Raw genomic sequence first — 13,471 nt, 5'->3', positions numbered from 1 at the left:
TCAGACAAATAGTCACCAGTCTAAAGAATTGACTCGAAGGAATAAATAGAAATCCTCGCCACGACCTAGCAACTAAGGACTCTATAAACGGTCACTGTCCGACAAATCATCTCACAATTTGCCTATGTAATCGACCAGCCATCTCAATGGCCATATGACGGTCGAACTTGTCATCTATCGCCTTACAATCTAGTCACTCCAAGACGTCACCTCATTAAGTAACTAGGGACAAAAACACAATGTTAATCCAGTTCATTTTAATAGGGTTCGACGTTGTCACTACAACCTATTTGGACAAAACAAAGTATTTAAATTCAGATATAAAAACTGAATACAACGATAAATGTAATTATCATATATGAAATAATAAATACAATATCTTATTATTATTACATATCGTATAATTTACAACAATTCTGACATTCGTCTCAATCCTATAGAAACTACATGACTATCATGTTTAGCTTAAAACAATGACTTGGTTAAAGGATCAGCGATGTTGTCAGCTGTCCCAACCTTACAGACTGTAATTTCCTTCCTTTCAATTAAATCTCTAATTAGATTAAATTTTCTAAGTACGTGTCTAGACTTATTACTAGACTTGGGCTCTTTTGCTTGAAAAATTTCCCCACTATTATCACAATATAAAGTGATAGAATCTTCGGCGGTCGGAACTACTTTCAGTCCCTCTAAAAATTGCCTAATCCAAACAGCTTCCTTTGAAGCTTCAGAGTCTGCAATGTACTCGGTTTCCATTGTAGAATCAGCAGTCATAGACTCGTTAAAACTTCTTCAACAAACCACCCCTCCGTTCAACAAAAAAACAAAACCAGCCTGGGATTTCAAATCATCCCAATCGGTTTGGAAACTAGCATCCGTATAACCTCTTATACGTAATTCAGATTCTCCTCCAAACACTAAGAATAAATCCTTAGTTCTTTTCAAGTACTTAAGAATATTCTTTACGGCTATCCAGTGACTCTCACCTGGATTTTTCTGAAATTGACTCGTCATACTCAAAGCATACGAGACGTCAGGACGAGAACACATCATAGCATACATGATCGATCCAACAGCGGAAGCATAGGGAATCAATTTCATGTGTTCAATATCCTTAGGCTCAGTAGGACACTTTGACGTACTCAAAGTAATCCCACTGCCTATAGGTAGAAAACCTTTTTTTGAGTTTTTCATATTGAATCGGTCAAGAATCTTATCAATATAGGCTTCTTGACTCAAAACTAATATCCTTTTAGATCTATCCCTATAGATCCGGATACCCAAGATGCGCTGAGCTTCTCCAAAATCTTTCATTTGGAAGTGATTTCCTAACCACCTTTTGACAGAAGCAAGCATACCTACATCATTCCCAATGAGTAATATGTCGTCCACATATAAAAGTAGGAGAACAACTTTACTCCCACTAAACTTTATGTATAAACATGATTCCTCAACACTTCGAGAAAAACCATTATGTTTAATAACATGATTAAAGTGATGATTCCAACTCCTTGACGCTTGCTTAAGACCATAAATGGATCTCTTAAGTTTGCATACTTTGTTAGGATTTTTAGGATCCACAAAACCTTCAGGTTGTGTCATAAACACTTCCTCTTGCAGAAACCCGTTCAGGAAGGCGGTCTTGACATCCATTTGCCATATCTCATAATCATGAAATGCAGCAATCACCAACATTATCCGAACAGATCTAAGCATAGCATTTGGTGCAAAAGTTTCATCATAGTGTAAACCATGAACTTGGTGAAACCTTTTGCCACCAATCTTGCTTTGTAGACATCCTTATGTCCATCTATACTGATTTTGATCTTAAATATCCACTTACACTGAAGAGGTCGAACATCTTTAGGTAAGTCAACCAGGTCCCATACCTTATTATCGTACATGGAATCCATTTTGGAATGCATGGCCTCGAGCCATAGGTTAGAGTCAGAACTAGTAATAGCTGCTTTGTAGGTCTTAGGTTCATCACTTTCCAAAAGTAAAACCTCATAGTCACCATCTTCCTCGATAACACCAAGATATCTATCAGGTTGGCGACTAACCCTCTCTGACCTCATAGGTTCAGAAGGAGCAATAACCGAATCAGACGTAGAAGGAACATCTTCATGTACCGTCACATCATTTTGTGGCTCTTGAACTTGATGTGGCTCTTGAACTTCATCAAGTTCAATTTTTCTCCCACTTTGTCTTCTAGAAATAAACTCTTTTTCTAGAAAGACAGCTTCACGAGCCACAAACACTTTGTTCTCGTTACTATTGTAGAAGTAATATCCACAACTTTCCTTAGGGTAGCCTACAAAAATAAATTTATCAAAACGAGGTGCAAGCTTATCGTCAGAGTTGCTCTTGACATAAGCATCATAACCCCATACTTTCATGTATCACAAATTCGAGACCTTCCCTTTCCATATCTCATATGGAGTTTTGTCAGTTGCTTTAGTGGGACTTTGATTAAGTGAGCGTATAGCAGATAAAATGGCAAAACCCCAAAATGACTTAGGTAACTCACTTTGACTCATCATTGATCGGACCATATCTAATAAAGTTCGATTCCTCCTTTCAGCCACACCATTCAGTTGTGGTGTGCCAGGAAGAGTTAATTGAGATACAATACCATAGTCTTTAAGGTGATCTCTAAAGTCATTGCTTAAATATTCCCCACCACAATCTGATCGTAATGTTTTAATCTTCTTATTTAATTGGTTTTCTACTTCATTCTGAAACTCTTTGAACTTGTCAAAAGCTTCACTTTTATACCTCATTAAGTAGACATACCCATATCTACTCATGTCATCGGTGAAAGTAATGAAATAGTCATAATTACGGCTAGCAGTAATAATCATTGGACCACATACATCGGTGTGTGTCAAACCCAACAACTCACTAGCTCGAGATCCTTTTCCTAGAAAAGGTGCACGAGTCATCTTACCAAGAAGACAAGATTCGAATATGCCAAATGATTCGAAATCAAAAGGTTTAATTATACCAGTCGACACTAGTCTTTTAATGCGTTTCTCGTTGATATGTCCTAATCGACAATGCCATAAATAAGATAGATCGGGATCAGCTGTTTTGAGTCTTTTATTATCTAAATGATAAAAATCATTGCAAGTATCTAGAATATAAATACCATTGATTGAAATAGCTTGGCTTTATACAATCCCATTAAGGGAAAAAGTACAACACTTGTCTTTGATTACAAAAGTAAAACCTTCTGTGTCTAACACAGATACTGATATTATATTTCTAGACAACGTCGGTATAAAATAACAATTATTTAGAAACAACTGCAAACCCGAAGCTAAATTAAGTACATAGGTTCCTACTGAAACGGCGGCTACTTTAGATCTGTTACCCATTCGGAGATCAAAATCACCCTTATTTAGCTTCCTTACGCTTTTTAGGCCCTGCAAGTGATTACACAAGTGAGAACCATAACCAGTATCTAATACCCAAGTTGTATTTAAAGCGTAATCTATGTCTATTATAAAATATTCAGTTGAGAAATTACATGTTGGCTTCACAATGCCAGCTTTGATGGCATCCAAGTATTTGGAGCAATTACGCCTCCAATGTCCCTTGTTATTACAATAATTACAAGTGTCTTTAAGAGTATTACCCTTCTTAGGTTTAGGCTTGGTAGAGCTATTCGCAATAGCCTTACCTTTGCCCTCTACCTGTACGGGCTTCTTACCAGCATTCCTCTTAAACTTCTTCTTCCCCTTCACATTAATCGCAAATACATCCCTCCTCGTACTCCAACTCAATCCCATGTCCTTCTATGCTTGCACAAGCAGAGAATGGAGCTCATGTAGACTACTCTTCATGTTTGTCATATTATAATTTACCCTAAATTGGGTAAATCCTTTGACATGTGAAAGAGAGTGGAGTACTCGGTCTACAACAAGCTCATCAGGGATCTTGCATCCCAACCCATCTAGCGTTTCCACGTACTCAATCATTTTAAGAACGTGTGAACTCACGGGTTGTCCATATTTGAGGTTAGCCTCAAAGAAACGGATTGCGGTGTCAAATTGGATTTTTCTCGGGGCTTGAGAAAATATGGTAGAAAGCCTCGAGAACACCTCATGAGCATTGCGGAATTTGACGCATTACCTTTGTAAGGGAGGATCCATTACAAAAATTAAAACATTTTTTTATGGCAGAAGATTCTCTTTGATATTCATTAAAAGCCTCCCTTACATCGACAGTGGCCCTAGTACTAGGCGAAGGGGGAGTAGGATCGACTAGGTAGCGTAATTTGCCGTCACCTGCGACAGCTAATCGAAGTTGTTCTTCCCAATCTTTAAAATTACTACTGTAGGCTTTTAAAACATATTTGCCCATAAAAGAACGAAGCCATGAATCTTTAGATATTGAGACGGTTTGACTAGAAGAAGCCATCGTGATTACTACAATAGCAAATGAAAGGAAAATTAACATTTATCGTTTAAACATTTTACTTGTAAAACTATTTTATCAAGTTCCCATTTATATAATGATCTCCCACTGAATTATATAAATGAATCCAAGATCCATCTTTATATAAACACGGGCACGGTAGACCGATTCAATCCATATCTATAAAAAATTTGTGAGTCAACGACTTTGACTGATTCTACTATTAGAACTCTTGGTCGACGGATTTTCTCAAAATCTATCTTTTAGCCCCAGAATTAAATATGGGCACGGTGGATCGATTCAACCCATATTAATCCCGTTGAGTCCAAATTTCACGCGTAATAACTCTTATTACCCTTCTTACCCAACGTAAAAGAGTGTACCTCGGTGATCCGAACCTCCCTCTAATGAAGAAGGGATTCATAGGAGTTATTATTTGGTAAGGCTAATATCAATTTTCATTTAAAAGGTGAGAGATCTTAACAATTTAATTGTCTATCACTTTTAAGTGAACAAAATTGGTGAATGCTAGACAATTAAATCGATAACAACAACAAAAATAAAACATGTAGTGACGATTTGGCATGGATGCATAAAAATTTAAAACAATCAAGTCTTAATATGGCCACCTAGTTAATCTAATTAACTAAAAAAAATATTACACTTCGGAAACCAACTCCTTGGTCCCTTGAGTCTTCAATAATATGGCCTTCTTCTTTAGGATTTCGAAACGCCTTTCCGAAAACACCGTCTTTATGAAAACTCCGTCTTTAGATGCTTCATTTAACTACTAATAATTAAATTACATAGCAATTTCCTACTATACAATTTTTAATAAAAATAAAAATATTAATTAATTAAAAATTGGGCGATGCGAAATCGCAATTAATTACAAAACAAGTCGATATTCCCTTACATTACAGGAAATACCAAGTTCTACTTGTGGCCATATTAGGTAAAATTACATAATTTAAATACGAAAAATCATTCATCCATATGAATAATAAAAATACATTATATAAAAAAGTCATGCCAAATCGTCTAACTAGTAGTTCTTATCTTTTCTTCTAGTTTTGTTTTGATAGGTCCTACAGGTCCTACCTAGACAGGTCTAGGTAAAAGATCATCAAAGGGAAGGCTTGAGTACCTTCGATCTTCCACCTATGTTCCATCCTATGGCACAACAGGTGGTTTACTGTGTGAGATGTGGTGCAATTGGGCACAATGCTGTTATTTGCTTAGCGGAGAACGACGAAGTCTATGCGTTTAGGCAGCGTAGACAACCTAGTCATTCCTTTGCATATGTGCCACCACATCCGCTTCAGCAACGAGGCTATCAAAAGCCTCCATTTGTTTGGCCACCGCAACAACAAGCTCCTCTTCATGATAAACAGAAAGAAGAGATTGCTGAATTGAAGTTTTTGGTGAAGACACTTGCACTTCAAATGCAAGAAAATGATAAATTTGTAGAGGTTCATATCAAGGAATTTGAGTCTCAAATAGTTCAATTAACTGCCGAGTTAGAGTTTAGGCACTCTGAGACGGTATATGCTACCTATACCGAGAGCGGTCTTTCCTATGAAGGACCTGAGTTGCCTATTGATGACGATGATATGTATGACTCGGAATCCGAAGATTTATCTAAAAACAAAGCATCATACGAAGACTTTTGCAAAAATTCGATCGAACTAGCTATAGTGTTCGATCGAATGAATTATATGAGGGAGATCTCGATCGAACAGAATTCAACATTCGATCGAACACTTTTCACGAAGAGCCACTCGATCGAGCAGCTATATATGATCGATCAGGCAATATTCACAAGAAAAACTCTCGATCGAGTGGAATTTCTGCTCGATCGAATACATTGGTCACGGAGAGGTATGCTATGTCATCTAGGTCTATTTCGAATGACGATATGAAAGAAGACAATGGTTATGGTGAATCTTCCATTTTGAAATCCGAGCTGGATGCTTTAGAGGCTGCAATATACGGGACAGATCAAATAAAGGAGCGAAACCAGAAGGCGGATGAGTCAGTGAATGCTCCTAGCACGGTAGAGGTAATATACTCTTTTGTCACTGATTTCGGCATTAGGAGTAGCCAATCTCCCGACCAATCTGAGGTAATTAATGATAACTTCATGATTGTTGGTGTAGTGGAAGGTAAACTACCTCATGTGATTTCTGCTTTCTGTTTTGATGCTCCACCCTCTCCCGGTTGGACAAATAAGTTAATAATGTTTCACCATACTTGTCATCGAAAATTTGTTAGTCGAGAGAGTGCCTCAGGTTGCTTTCATATGCTCCTTTTCAATTTTGGTGCTACTTATGCTTTTGTGTAGCACATGCACAGATTTATGAACGGTTGCTAAGAGCTTTGAGTTGCTTTGATTGTGACCAACTGGAGCAACTGAGGTGAAGACAAAAAGAAGGTCGAGCTGGGACCTATCTGAAACTAGCACTGTCCGGGAGGTAACCCGGAGTTTAGAACTTTTCAGTTAATTTCCGAACATTTCAGCTCTGTTGTGTGTTTAATTGGTTTTCAGACCATATATTGTAAACAATTTAGACTTGCTTTTTGGTTGTCTTTGTGGTCTTTTATTGCGAGTTTGCAGGTGCTCCAAGGGATGCCTCGGAGTTCAGGCTTAAGGAGCTCGATAGAGTACTTTATTCTCTTGATCGAGCACTTTACTCTATTGATCGAACATTTTTTTGCTTTCGATCGAGGACCAGCAGATGAAGATCACTCGATCGAGTACCCTTGTCTACTCGATCGACTACTTTTGCGGCCCAATGTACTCGATCGAGTACCATCGAGTTCGTTGTTTGGATTCGCTTCCAGTGACGTTGCTGTTAGCGACCTCCCATGTTGCTGGCTGGTTTAGGGAGGTCCCTACTTGTAGATACCTCATTTATGCACCTCCCGCCAACCACCCAGTGATGATTGGGCCGCATGCTTGATACGCACGACGATTTTATAACAGTTCGTAAGTTCATTGACAAGTGATAGCTCAAAGACTCGAGTCAACCTCATGGTCGTCATCTACGCACCGATACGGTCCTTTTGACGGTAATTAGTGTTTATTTGGAGTCCGGGTCAAAAACCGCTTCATTTTCTAAGAAACCGTCTAATTACCGAGTCGGAATGTTCTAGAATTCTCTGGATATTTATTCCTAATTTAATTTAATATCTTTATGGAAATATCTTCCGTATATTATGTTTCATGGAATAAAGAAGTGTATAACTACCGCAATTTCATAAAAAATGCGGAAATCTTTCTTGCTGAGGAGGAAACCCCTGGGGAAATGACGCAGCAGGTGATGCGCCTCTTCCAAGAGTCGCAGTGGCTGCTGCGCCTCTTCCCCAACCCTCTTTTCACGCTTCCCAGAATCTTTTCGAGATTTGTTTCCGTATCCGTGCCATACCTAAACTCCTTTGTGTGTTTAGTATAAATAGAGACCTTCGGTCTCCATATTTGGCACGCGAGTATCCGCCCTTCTCTTCTCTCTTTGCATTCTAGACCACGCTTTTGCTTTCGACGCCTACGTGCTTAATTAATCGACCTTGTAAGCTCAGATCATTCTGAGTCCCAGTCACGTTACATAGACCGACCAATTTGACCAACTCCACTTAATCAATTTAATCAATCTTTTAAATCCTTTAACAAGGACACTTTCATATTTGCATATTCGAGTCGAGCAATCACTAAACGATAACTTTAGTCAATCTCGTTTCGTCAAACATGTAAGTCTGAGGCTGTAAAATCCTATTTTATGTATTGTACTTTTTTTTTGTATCATTATAGCACGTTGAAATCCGTCTGGAAAAAAAACGTCCTTTAAAACCGTATTTACAAAACAGCGGAAGTCTCACATCGAGAAGAAACGCAGCAGCAGCAGCGCCCCGTCGAAGAATCGCAGCACATGCTGCGCCTCTTCCTAAGGCTGCCGTTGCTCCTGCTCTTCTTCTTCTTCCTCGACCTTTTGCAACTGTTCTACTTTCTCTTATTTCTTTTATTTCTTTTGTTCGTATCAGTACATAAATCATGTCTTAGTTAATCCTTTCAAATTATAACGTTTAATTCGAACTAAATCCCTTATGATTCAATATTTGCAGGTTTTCGTCTTCTGTTTCAAACTCGGATTTTAGAGGCTCGATTCGTTCATGTCGATTCTCTGGAATTCGTCTTTTGTACGTAATTTTCTTTATTTGATTTTAATTTATTTGATTCTATTATGTTTTCAAGTTTAAAGTTCGTTCTTTTTGTATTTACGACACGAGTTCGTCATATAAATGTAAATCACTGTAAAATTCTCACCTTTAATTCTTTTTCTGACGGTTTGAGATGCATGTAATCTGTTAAATTACTTCAACTTGAGTGTAATATCAATAATCGACCTTAAATTCACTAATGAACATTAACAATCCGCGATTCTGACTTCACAACCAGAGTCCAACTCAAGAACAGACACAGGGAGAGCTGCGTCTCTTCCAGAGGACGCAGCAGATGCTGCGCCTGTTCTGGGTTGGCTTCTGCCCCTGAACTCTTTCTCGCTTTGACATAGTTCCTAATTACACATTTAATCAACTATTAAGCGTATTACCACCTCTAATCTAATGTGTTTTCGTAATTTTATTTTAATTTCAATTTTAATTTTATTTCCTTCTTCAAAATCCCGTCTTTGAGCGTGCTTTTGACGTAGATCAAATAATCCTTTTTAATTTTAATTATTGTATTTATTTGTTGTAATTATTATTTATGTATGATTTATATACTTGGTTTCCACATGTAATGAATCTAACATCTACTTCGACCCAATTGAGTGCTAAAACACGTGTTCACCGACTTAGTCCAATCTCACATGCTAGGATTAGTCCATGTTTGTTGCATTGCATGCATTACATCGACGATATATCAACTATAAAGGATTTCCCTAATCATTAGTAGAGGCCGCTATAGAGGCGGGCGGGATTAGGTGTTCGATTAAAGAGCTTCCTAATACGTACCCTCACCCCTTACTCCAGATCTCTGTGAACATCCGTGTTCATTGGCATCCACGAGAGTCATTCTAGACATAGAATGCTAAGGGTAACAAGTTCTTAGTGTTCATGTCACTACTTTGTGTCTTGGCATGGCACGAGGTATTCGAACGGTTCCAGTTTCCGATAAAAATTGGTGGCGACTCCACAAATGCAGGCTTATTCAAGCCCATTCACGCGCGCCGCGGGTGGCCCATGTCCACAGTTTGGCGACTCCGCTGGGGATGATACACTTACGTGTTACCTAGGGTGAAACTTGAACAAGGTTAGGGAATAGTTTATATGAGACAGTTGTCGATTTTCATTACTCGACCTTCTTAGGTCATTTTATTCGGCCTTCCTAGGCTTAACCCAACCGATTCGACCAATCGTCTTGTCTGGACAGTCCAAATTCTTATCTGGGTCTAAAGATGGATAGCGATTGACGTCAACCATACCATGGTACATACTCATGTTTGTATCAAGAACTTTCACTACTCGAGGAAATTGACTAGGAATCGACCTTACTCATGTTTGGTACGGACCTCTGCACAGACCAAAGTTTGTGCTTGGTATGGCAACCCACCTTTTAAGCCAAAACCTTCTAAATGCACTCAGCATATTGTTATAATGCCTGTTTGTGTGTGTACTTTGTGTGTGTTTTCCAAATCAATCACAAAATAATGTCAAAGTAAATAAAATTCATTTTTTCAAACCTTTCAAATATCACATTGGTAAACCAGATAATGCCGAATGTTCCGATTTTCGAAATTCAATTTTCCAATAAAAAAAAAGCCTCTTCAAAAATCCATTTTGTAAATTAAATAATGTCCAATTTTCTGTAAATGTAAAATCCATTTCTTTCAAAAATCACTTTATGTAAAATTCCATTTTCAAAGATCAAGTCAATTATTCAATTTTCTATAAATAAAATCCTTTGTAAATTCTCAAAAAGAAATAAAAAAAATCAAAAAAAAAAAAGTCCAAAAACAAAAATTCAAAAACAAAAAAAAAAACGTCTTAAACCAAAATATTTTCAAACCATGTAAATGTAAATACGTAAATTCAATTAGGCTAAGTTAGAGTCAAAATTCAAACCGACTATGTCCTAGTCGGAACTCTGTCGAGTCATAAACCCGTCTTCTTTTACATTTTGGGTCTTTTCAAATTCAAGTCAAGTCATAAGGCGTCACACCATCATTTTAGAGCTCCTATCCCTAGTCGATTAGGATCTAGACATTTCCACACCTCGACTCACATACTTGAGGCTAACACATCGAGTCGTTCCAAAATCCGTCTCTCGAACTCTCCTAATGACACGTTCGTGACACACATATCCGAACCTCGAGTCAAGTCTATCTTAAAACACACATCTTAAAATCACGTGTCATCAATCCCGTCAATAAGATCAACCATATAAGGGTCACTCCGTCAAAGTCAACACTCGAGTCTAAAATTAAAGTCAAGCACCGTGAATTCAAACACAAGAAGTCGCTCACGACGTTTCACGAATTCACAAGTCAAGTCTAGATTTGTCGTCTTATCCTCGTGATAACTTGTCCCTTCCTGTGTTTGTTGCTTATTGCCTTAGTATGCGTGATCCCATCGAGTTGTAATACATGTCATTTCTGTCGAGTAGGAATCCAGCAAGTTCCGTCAGTCAGCAAAGTCACGAATCAGCTCAAGCCCCAATCACCGTGTCTCTTCAAGACGTTTATGCCATGGTCTTACGAGTTCAAGCTATAGTGGAAAATTTGAGCATTCGCGTCCTCACCCTTGAGAATGGAATGGTGGAAAAGAACACGCCACCTAGAGAAACCTCTAGTCTAGGTCGATCAAAGCTTACCTCTTATAATAACTGTCGCCCTAGAAAGCCGAAAACAACCGAAAGGAAACCTGGGAGGCATCAAAGGGTGCTTTCTGATTTAGGCGTGTCTTATGCCGATGCTTTGAAGAGACTCTCTGCCCAAGGTAAGCTACATCCAATAGCTCCGACTCCGGATCCACCTTTAGAGAGGCAGGTGAACCTTTGAAAGGGCAACAAGCCTATCTCACCAAGGTAGAGGCCATGATATTGAAGAGTGTTTTCTCTTGAAACACACCATCCAAGATATGATCGAAGAGGGCAAGCTTTTAGTGCCGCTTTCTTCCAAGCAATTTAAGAAGATCGGCCCTCTTGGGTCTAATATCACTAAACATAACGAAGAATCATCCCTGGACTGTTCTCATCTCCTCAATCCTCATGACAACGAAGAGATCAATGTGCTTGAGGAAGACGATATCCAAACTGAAATGCTCATGCTTTCCATTGCCTTCAACAATAAATTTTCCAAGTTAGAAGGAGCCTTTGATAACTTAAACTTTCAGCGTTCCAACATGGAGAACCAGTTTGATGAAATGGGTAAGAAGCTTGAGGCCCAACCTCTCAAGATGAAAAGTGTCCAGACAAACCCTCAACTTGACAGTCTTAAAGCAAAAAGTGAGCAATGTAATTATTCTCGAGCAAGAATCAAAATCAATAAAGGCAACCTCATGGAGCCTTTATCAAAGAGACCTAAAAACTCACCTAGGTCATTCACAAGTCTAGGCATACCTTATGCCCTAGCCTTGAACAAATTATTCTCTCTAGGTCTTCTTCAACAAATAGGGCCTAGCCCAGACCCAGAAAAGAAATCTAAATTTTAAGATGGCAATTCGTATTGTCAATACCATAGGGGTAGGGGGCACAATTCTGAGATGTGCTATAAGCTCAAGCATGTGATTCAGGATATGATTGAAAGCAGGAAATTGTTCCTCTCAACTTTTAACCCACAAGGCAGCTTAGGCAATCCTCATGGATATACCACTTATCAGGAAACTCTTCTTGACTGTTATCCTTCTAGTGTGCCCAATAATGAGGACGAGGTGCTCAAATGGATGAATGCTCAAAGTCAGATGCCAAAGCCAGTTGCTTGAAAAGAAAATGTTCAAGCGTGGGCCGATGATTACGAGTCAAGATCTAAGATCGAGCCAGAGTCCGAGCCCAAGTTCGAGTCTTAGGCTTTCTTTCCCATAATTGTTCTAGTATCTTTCTTCGTGTCCATTTCCGTTTCTAATGACAACCTGGGGGCTGTCCCACGAGTCACATGTCTTCTCGAGTCTATACATTCATTATTCATTTCAATAAATGTACGATTTTCAATCCACATATCCTATCTCTTCCTTTACCCTTTTACTGTGACAAAAAGAATTGATTTGAGACATTTTTAAAACAAACAACGCATGTCAGTCGATGTGAGTGCACTTAAACGATGTTCCACTCTAAGTTGTAGAGGACCCAAAACTCCATGTCCATTTTCCTTACCTATTCCATGTCAAGCAATAGAAACCTCACTACAACCCAGTTTAGGACGAGCATATCTCAAGAGATTCTAGGACGAATCCAGACCATCACCCTTGTTAACGATCTATGATGGAAGGCAAGCCCATTCCCCACAATAAACAAGCCCTATTTACTAAAAAAAACCAACCCGTTTCACACGAAAGGTGCTAGTCTGACTCAAACCCATGGTAGCAAGCAAATCCAAGACGATACAAGCCATGATGAAAGACAAAGGTTCAATCAAGAGAAACTGGCGTCAATATCCAAGGCCGCAGTTATGCCCGTAATCCAAGACAAAAGAGTCAAAAGAAGAAGGCTCAATCAAGCATGTCAATATCCAAAGTCAAAGCTATCTTCAAACCCTGAATCAAAAATCTGAGAAAAAAGCCGAGATATGTTCCAGAACGAGTATGAAATCAAATGCTGAACGGAATAATATAGAATCAAGACATCGATGAAGATGGTCAGCTTGCACCCTCGCTTAGCCTATCACACACCTTAAGCCCTTCTCGAGACCGTTACATGGAGATAGTTAGGAATTTTGAGAATCCTCTCAAGCTCGTCATGTATACCCATCCTTTACGGCTAAGACATGGAAACTTGATCCCGCGTCAATTAACCTACCTTTATGTGCTCAGGCTACATCAAGCCAAGAGACTCCATTTC

The sequence above is a fragment of the Silene latifolia genome, chromosome 3, assembly GCF_048544455.1.
Source record: "Silene latifolia isolate original U9 population chromosome 3, ASM4854445v1, whole genome shotgun sequence".
NCBI lineage: Eukaryota > Viridiplantae > Streptophyta > Magnoliopsida > Caryophyllales > Caryophyllaceae > Silene > Silene latifolia.
This window is presented reverse-complemented; position numbering follows the sequence as displayed.